Here is a 9,729-nt window from a genome sequence, read left to right as displayed (position 1 = left end):
CATAATTCTTTAAGAATACAAGGCACTCAGACTACTGTGATGGGGACCATTGGAGTATGATAGCATCAGCTAATGTAGGTCAGTTGGCAGAATCCTATTTGCCCAGCACACACTCTGCCTGCAGCAAATCAATGTTAAAAATGCAGGATTACTGTTACACCATCGGATGGCAAAAATCCTTTCATTATTTTTTATTACCTGTGGGCCAACTCCGGGATGCCTTACTCAGTGAGGCCATGCTTCCAGGGAAGTCACATCACTCAAGAGTGCAAAGGTAGCAATTCCACAGTGTTGCCAACTTACGATTTAACCATGAGTCCTTTGATATCTGGTGTTTTTCTTAAACCCTCAGTTGCTGGAATCAAGCAGTTGCATAAGAATCTTAAGTTTCAATTAAAAAAAAAAGTTTCTAGCCTTTATTGTTATTGAGAAAAGCTTGCAAACATGAAGTGAGATCTAAAAGTTCAGAAACAAGAGCCAAAAAAAACCTGAAAAAAACCCCAAACCCCACAATTTAAGGGCACCTGACTCATGGTTTCAGAACATTTGGATTTGGCAGTGCTGATGAGCCAATTTCTGCCCTCAGTTATCCCTGTACAACCCCACTGGAATTGAGTTTGGCATGAACTTGGACTGTGTCAGAACTTCCGAATTCACCCTTGCATGCTTTGCTGTCTGAGTATAGTGTAGCATACAAAGCACTGCCCTCTGCCCACAAAACTATGTTGAATGTATTATTTCTTCCTGACACAAATCAGCATGACTAAACACTCAATATAATTAGCAATGATGATTGAAGGTTTGCAAGTGAAACCACACTAACAAGAGAAATAAAAGTGAGACAACTGATTCATAGGAATGGCAGCCTGCAGGGGCAAGATGAACAAGTGATGACTGGTGGAAGATTCGCCTACTTACCATATGTTGAATATTTACAGCTTTTTTTGAAGGAATGATCCTGAGAGACAAGTGCTAGCAGTCTTAAGTCTCACTAATGCCAGAACATGCTTGTTCAGAAGTATCAGTGCCCAAGGCAGCCTACAGACAAGTTGTTTGATAATGACCATCAAGACTATTGATAAAGCTGAGCTGTTCAGACTCCCCAAGTGAGATCAGGCTGAAAGCAAGTCTTAGGCCTGGTCTCTGGGAGGAATGGGGGGGGATCGATCTAAGTTATGCAACTTCAGCTACGTGAATAATGTAGCTGAAGTCGACATGCTTAGACCTACTCACCACAGTGTCTTCACTGCGGTGAGTCGACTGCTGCCACTCCCCTGTCAGCTCTGCCTGTGCCTCTCACGGCGGTGGAGTACAGGAGTCGATGGGAGAGCTAGACTAGATGCGATAAATCGACCCCTGCTGGATCGATCGCTGCCCGCTGATCCGGCGGGTAGTATAGACATACCTTTACATAGTATGGAGCACTTTTAAGAAAGCTATCAGAGTAGGCGACTTTGAGATCAACCTGGAGCACTCTTTGGGTGACCATTAGCCTGAAGGCAATACAATGAACTGTTCAGAAATGCTTACTTACAGAGTGAACCTGACAAACCAACAAGTGTTGAGAGATGGATTTCAGTGGAAATAGCAAAGGACTCTCCTGAATTGTATGTTAATAAAACATGCTTAAAACAGTAGGAGACATTACATGCAGCAGAGTACTGTCTGTTTCATGGTGAAACTCTGTCATCCATGCCCAAGACATAAAACTGGACATAGCTCTATACATAGTTCTACACATAAACCACAATCTTTTGTCGGAAAACAGTGATGAAAGCATGTGGAAAGCATTCAGAAAAGTGGTACTGGTTACAGTGGTGTGTCCTCCATGGTGAACTAGGGGTCCTGGGGATGCTGCAGCACCCCCTGACTTGAAGTTTACAGTTTGGTTCAATGGCTCTCAGCACCCCCCCATACACACTGTTCCAGCACCCCTGATGGTGAATGGACAATCAGTGAGACATGTACTGAGGTAATCCGTATATCCTCAGAGGTGCAAAGACAAACTGATACTGGCCATCTGCTATTTCAGCAATTAGATTGCAAGCATAGGCACTGACTTCATGGGTGCTCCAGTCCTGGAGCACCTACCAAAAAAAATGAGTGGGTGCTTAGCACCCACTGGCAGCCAGCTTCCACCCCCCCCCCAGCTCTGGGGGAAAGGGGGAAAAGCGAGGGCGTGGTGTGCTCGAGGGTGGGGTGGAACTGGGTGGGAAGAGGTGGGGTTGGGTGGGGGGGTTGGGGAAGAGGTCGGGTGGGGGCAGAGCGGGGGAGGGGGGTTGATTACCCCCAGGACCCCAGGAAGCCAGCACCTGTGATTGCAAGACAGAGAAATGATTCAGCATCAGCTCCTAAACCTCGACATGAAAAAGACAGGCTAGACTACAACTCCTTTGGCAGGCAATGGCTCCAGACAATTCAAATTTACTGTCATGAGAGCAAGACATTGGTTTAGGCACCCGTAAGCATTAGTGCAGTGCAGGATTGGAAGTAATTCTGTTGAATGAGAAACAAATATGGGACTATGAAAAAAATATTAAGGAGAGAATGACCATCCAACTGAATTGTTTAACACATAGCCTATTCTGTTTGCACTGCAAGAGAGAGGATGCTAAAACAGAATGGCGGGGCAGTATAGGAGTTATGTCTCCTACTGAAATTGGATGGATTCAACAGTAGGGCTGGCTGCAAGTTTTCCATTGAAGCGTCTTTGTGATAAATGGGGGGGGGGAGAGCTCCCTTTGATGGACACCCAGACAGCCGGTTAGCTGTAAAATCCCTCTTGGTAGCTGTTCTCTACTTACTTTACCTGTAAATGGTTAAAAAGTCCCCTAGGTAAAGAAAGGAAAAAAAGGGCATCTGACCAGAAGAGCCAATGGGAAGGCTAGAACTTTTTAAAATTGAGAAAGAAATTTTCCCTTTGTCTGTTGTTCTCCCTCGGCTGAAGAGACGGGCAGCAGGAATGCTGTGTAAAGTTTGAACCAGATATGAAAACCATCAGATCATATCTAGAACTACTTTTAACAACCCAAATATGTAAGTAAATTAGGAATGTTTAGGATGACGCGATTAGGTTTATTTCTGTTTATTTTTTAAGGCTGGTGGACTCCTCTGTGCTAACCCCAGATGCTTTTGTTTGCTTGTAACCTTTAAGCTGAACCCCCAAGAAAGCTATTTTAGGTGCTTAATTTTGGAGTTGCTCTTTTAAAATCTAGCAAAAGTCTAAGTTCCAGATGCACTTTCTTCCTTTTTGTTTTTAATAAAGTTTACCTTTTTTAAGAACAGAATTGGATTTTTGGTGTCCTAAAGGGTTTCTCCACGTTGTTTGATTAGCTGGTAGCAATAGCTAATTTCCTTTGTTTTCTTTCTCAGCTCATCCCCAGAGGGGGCGTGAAAGGGCTTGAGGGTACCCCACAGGGAGGAATTCCCAAGTGCTCCTTCCTGTGTCCAAGGGGGTTTTTTGCATTTGGGTGGTGGCAGCGTTTACCAAGCCAAGGTCAGAGAAAAGCTTGGGAGTTTAATTCAAGCCTGGAGTGGCAAGTATTAATTTTTAAAATCCTTGCTGGCCCCCACCTTCTGTACTCAAAGTGACAGAGTGGGGATTCAGCCATGACAGTCTTTTCAAAACAAAAACTTTCCCCTCTGGTTTAACTACCATGGGGCATCATGGAAATCATCTGGCTAGGGAGCCCTGCCCCAAAAGACAAATGGGGGCATAAGGCACACAAACTACCACCCCCAAGGCATAGCATAGCAGCTCAGGTGGACATATATTAATCCTGAACCAAGCTGAAATAAGTTTCAGCTCAACATACCAAAATGAAACCTAGATTCAGGAATGTTGGAAGAATTTGTTCTGATCAAAAATGTTGAAGTGGGTCATCTTCCATTCTGTCATATTTTGACTTTTGTCCTGATTTGGGATGAAAAATTTTGAAATGTCTGAAGTTCCTGTATTATGAAATTCGGATTTTGGACCAGCTTTACCCAGTTAGTGCCTCTCTGTCTAAGGGCTTGTCTACACTGGCACTTTACAGCGCTGCAACTTTTTCGCTCAGGGGTGTGAAAAAACACCCCGCTGAGTGCTGCAAGTTTCAGCGCTGTAACATACCAGTAGAAACAGTGCACCAGTGCTGGAAGCTGTGCTCCCAGCGCTGGTAGCTACGCCCCTTGTGGAGGTGGGTTTTTTAGAGGGCTGGGGGAGCTCTCTCCCAGTGCTGTGCCGCAACTACCATGGCAGCGCGTTAACGCTGTCAGTGTAGACAAGCCCTAAGTCTCAAAACTTCAAAGCCACAGCTTCTAAATCCCACGATATTCAGAACCTTGCAAGCTCTCACCAACGTCAGCGCGAGAGGATCAACAACATAGTGGGCCAAACTGTGCCCTTAGCTACACCACTGCAAATCTGGAATAATTCTATTCGCTTCATTCCTGATGGTGAAACAGAACAGAATGTAACTCTGTTTGTCAAACAGGGCAGCATCAGCAAGGAAACATTTTATTTTCCATCTTTTAAGAGGATTTTACAGATCAAGAAGCACAGGGTGTGAAACCGAAAGTGTCCTTTTAAAAAAAATAGGCATATTACCGAAGATACGATCTCTGAATAATTAAGTAGCATGGTGATCAGCAGCAGTGTTACCATTCTTAGCCAAACAACGAGATTTCATTACATCCCAATGCCCTATCGTCTTTAGGCTGCAGTGCTCATCAAATCACTACTTTTATCTCTATCAGGGCACTGTACATTTGTTTTGTTACACTTCTAATATCTCTAGAGAGCCTGTTTTACACAAAGAGAGTCATAGCCTGAGTACTTTGTTGTTATAATGAATTCCTCTGAAAGAGACGTAAAGCACTCAGAAAATTGCAAACTCCAGTTTTAGCCATCACGGTTTCTACCAGTTTTAATAAATGTTTAAAAATAACCAACAAAATCCACCCTGAAAGCAAACAAACAATTGTATTTATCACTTCAGCTGTAAAGATGTGCCTGCTCTTTAGGTAATCAATTTCTCTGAATTACTAATAACAGTTATAAAAGCAAGCAAGGCTCCCAGTCACAGCAATTCAACAGTTGTAAACAAGTTGTAATTTGCATTAAAAATAAAGTCAACTATCCCAGGATACTTGGATATTACTGGCTACAAAGTTAGCCTACCTAGGCTTATAGATATAGGATTCATGTGGCATCAAGCAGCCCATTTACAGGTCTATCAGCACTTCTCTTTTATATACCCCTATTTCTGAAGGGTTTATAACCACTGTTAAACTGGATGTAGCATAAAAGCTCTCAGAAGCACAGATATTATGTACAAATTGTTCCCTCTGTGGAGGAGAGAAACCTGGTGAACTAAACCTGGGAGACATGGTCAGACTAGAGGCAGTTCTGCAGCACATACCCCCAACCCCTTCCCCAGGCCCTGCAGAAATGTTTCTGTATGGCCATGGTCTGGGGAGGCTGTGACCCAGGGACCACTTGGTGCCACCTGGCAGAGGGCACGGGGTGCATAATGGTTACAGGGATCCCCTGGGTCTGGTAACTACATACTAGTTCAAAGAGTGTCATGTAAGGTCTAATAAAAGTTTGTCATACCGGTCCTCGATCATTGTGAAGTGTACATACAAATATGTATATATACACCCTGAAAATTATGTTCTTAAAGTCTATGACTTGGGGCTGGTCATCTGAAAAGGTGACAGAAAGATAAACATTTTTTGCCTGAAAGAAACGTATCTGTTAAATGTGTATTGTATGGTTCACAATAGGCACCCATTTGCAGTCTGAGCAAAATGCTAATCAAGTGACTGCAAAATCTCTAGCAGAGACCACATATAGGAAAACAAATTCTGGGGTTATCCTGTTTACAAGTGTAGAGAATAGATTTTTGGACTATAACTGCAGCAACTGAGAAACTACATCTTTCCACTGAAGAGGAAAGAGGACAGCGTGTTTTGTGAACTGGAGCTCTCTCCCGTCAGCTGAGAGTGTCTTCATTAAAGCACTACAGTGGCACAGCTGCACCAGTGCAGCATTTTAAGTGTAGACGTCCCTAAGTTAGTTCGTACAAAACGGGCCTACTGATATGGTTCCATGTTAAAATGATTGGTAAAAACAGAAGATTTGAAACCAGAAATTAATTACCCAAAAATTGGTATGTTGGATGAGGGGCCTAATTGGTGGACAAAATGAGGGAATGAACTGTGTCATCCACTTTCCACTTTGTGCGGTTCTTAAAAAGAGTCTTTGAAAAAATCTTAGCAGCTCTCATCTCACTTCCCTGACCCCAAGACAGAGGGAGCAAACCAGACTGAAACATTTTCTTCTCAAGAGGAAGGCCATCATGCCTTGTTCTTGTTTAAGGGACTTTGGTTTTGACCTTTAAGTCCTGAAAGTCATCATATCATCATGACTGCCAGTCCTCAGCCCATCAGTGGACACCCAGTTGTTAATACTGCAGAGCCATGGGAGTGCCTGTTTTTGTCTCCCTTCCCTTTTGTGTTATTTTCTGCTTCCGCTACTTTTTCCTCCTAACCTCTCTCACTTTATTCAATGGATCCCAAACCCAACTGCATTGCAGGCACTCCCACTTCCAGCCAGGCACTGTGTGGGGAGAATGGGCCCAACAGGATGTCATCTCTGACTGGAATGGGAGCCAGAGTCCATGCAGAGGTTCCGTGGCCAATCTGCTAACCTAAAGTATCCATCCATCCATCCGTTCAGTGTTCCGAGAACATCAACAAAAGCTGTATTTCCCCCTGTGACAGGTAGACCAGGTGCCAGCTCTTGCCAAGGCTTTAGGTGTCAGCTGAGCACTGATAAATTCATAGCTGGAAACCAGACAGCTCACCGGTATGTTAGCATCGTTCAAGATAGGTGTTAGACTTGTAAGGATGAGAAATGGACTCGAAGGTCCAAGACAACTTTGCAAGTTATTGCTGGATACATAATAGCTGCCACTACATCACAACTGTGGAATTCACTTCCCCTTAAAGAACTTTGAAATACCTTGAGAAATACCTTTCTAAGTCTTGGTTACAAAATTATGGCATAGTATGTAATAACTGCAGTTCATGGCTAGCCCTCAGAACACTGGAAATAGCTAATTATTCGTGAAGACAGATTTAAAATGGTTGTCATATTAGTACTAATAGGTGGCAACCTGAAGCTCTTACATTCTTTTCATTCTAAATGTATAGGTCTGCCACCTGCCACTCCTGCTGTCCCAAAACACTTATCAAATGCTACTTGGTTATGGAAGGCAGCGTAGCCTAGAACGAGGCTCTGTCTCGGAAGTCAGGAGACCTTGGTTCTATTCCTGACTGTGCAACTAACTGCCTGTGTAACTTTGGACAAGTCACTTCACCTCTCTGTACTGTTGTTTCCTCTGCCTGGTCTGTCTTGTCTATTTAGAGCAGAAGCTTTCAGGGGAGTGAGTGTCTTTTACAGAGGCCATGTCGACACTACCACTTAAGTCAGCAAAATGTATGTCTCTCAGGGGTGTGTTTTTTTCACACTCCTGAGTGACCTAAGTTATGCCAGAATAAGTGGCAGTGTGCACAGTGTTATGTTGGCATGAGAGTCGCTCGTTGGGGGTGGTTTAATTATGTCAAGGGGAGATCGCCCGTTGGCACACACTGGCTACACGAGAGATCTTACAGCAGCACAGCTGCATCGGTACAGCTTTGCTGCTGTGAGCTCTCTAGTGTAGACAGAACCTCTCTTCACGATCTGTAGTTGCAGCACCAGTGCTGGGAGAGAGCTCACCCAGCACTGTTGTCTAGGTTCCTTCCCCACTCTGACATCTAGGGTACAGATGTGGGGACCTGCATGAAAGACCCCCTAAGCTTATTCTTACCAGCTTAGGTTAAACGCTGCCACCACCAAAGTGTTACGCTGCCACCACCAAAGAACAGGGGAAGTGCCCACTTGGAAACGTCTCCCCCCCAAAATATCCCCCCAAGCACTACACCCCCTTTCCTGGGGAAGGCTTGATAAAAATCCTCACCAATTTGCATAGGTGAACACAGACCCAAACCCTTGGATCTTAAGAACAATGAAATGTAATCAGGTTCTTAAAAGAAGAATTTTAATTAAAGAAAAAATAAAAGAATCACCCCTGTAAAATCAGGATGGTAAATACCTTACAGGGTAATCAGATTCAGTACATAGAGAATCCCTCTAGGCAAAACCTTAAGTTACAAAAAGACACAAAAACAGAAATATACATCCCATTCAGCACAACCTATTTTATCAGCCATTTAAACAAAACAGAATCTAACGCATATCTAACTAGATTGCTTACTAACTCTTTACAGGAGTTCTGACCTGCATTCCTGCTCTGGTCCCGGCAAAAGCGTCACATAGACAGAGAGAACGCTTTGTTTCCCTCCGCCCTCCAGCTTTGAAAGTATCTTGTCTCCTTATTGGTCATTTTGGTCAGGTGCCAGCAAGGTTATCTTAGCTTCTTAACCCTTTACAGGTGAAAGGGTTTTTCCTCTGGCCAGGAGGGATTGAAAAGGTGTTTACCCTTTCCTTTATATTTATGACAACTATAAAAAATCCACCCCCACGAGGGGAGCGGCTCCCAGTGCTGGTGCACTGTCTACACTGCCACTTTACAGTGCTGAAACTTGCATCACTCAGGGGTGTGTTTTTTCACACCCCTGAGCGAGAAAGTTTCAGCGCTGTAAAGTGACAGTGTAGATTAGACCTAAATGTTTGCACACTGGGGGCCCTAGTTCTATTGTAACACAAATAAGAAAATGGGGATTTTTTTTTGGCCTTTTCCATTGTAGTTCCCCCCTGCCCAAGAGCGTTAGGCTCTTCTCTTGTTCCGGAATGGTTAATACGATGGTGTGCCACATTTATGGAAACAAATCAAACAACTCTACCAGAGAACAAATCAGAGCAGACACAAGCAAACAAAAAGAGGCAGACTTAGCACCCAGTCTACCAAGGTTAATTAGGGTTGTTAAGGTGGGAGTTTAAATTAATGGGTGTTGGCTGGATTGCAGGACTGTGCATAGGGGATTTCTTATGGGACCATCATCTAGGCTCATCTGCTAGGGAGATGAAAACACACAAATACATACACACACTCCCTCCCCTTATTCCTGAGCATTGAGTCATGAGAAAGCCGAACCCCTCTGATTTTTCATTGCCACAAACTATTTTCACAGGCACCACTTCTTATCAGACGCTGCTGCTGTTTTCATAACTCAGACAGTGTCTAGGAAAATGGAACATGCTGCTTGTTTTAGGGCCACCATTTATGTCACTCTGTCAATCAACCTTGATTACAGTATTCATAGTGCTCCATCATGGATCTGTGATTCTGGAATTGTAGGGTGTTGATACAGCCACAATGGGCCTGACCCAAAGCCCCTTGATGTAAAGGGGAGTGTTTTCATTGACTTCAAAGGCTTTTGGATCAGGCCCAATAACACATGTTTTCCTTTAGCATAATTTTTCTGTGCGGATTTCTTTGTTTTCAATGGAGCCACGCTTACATCCCTATTTAAGGCAGAAGGGTTGCATGGCAGTAACTGTATTTTACCAAAAAAAGGAACAGGAGTACTTTTTTTTGCGGACACAGACTAACATGGCTGCTACTCTGAAACCTGTACTTTACCAGATGGTCTGTCAAGTTTCCCTTCATCATGCCCAACTATATCCTCTTTTTCCTAGTGTGTGTCAACTTTGAGTGATAGACAGGTAGTCAGGAT

The sequence above is a fragment of the Lepidochelys olivacea genome (genome assembly GCF_965140295.1).
Source record: "Lepidochelys olivacea isolate rLepOli2 genome assembly, chromosome: 7".
Taxonomy (NCBI): Eukaryota; Metazoa; Chordata; order Testudines; family Cheloniidae; genus Lepidochelys; species Lepidochelys olivacea.
This window is presented reverse-complemented; position numbering follows the sequence as displayed.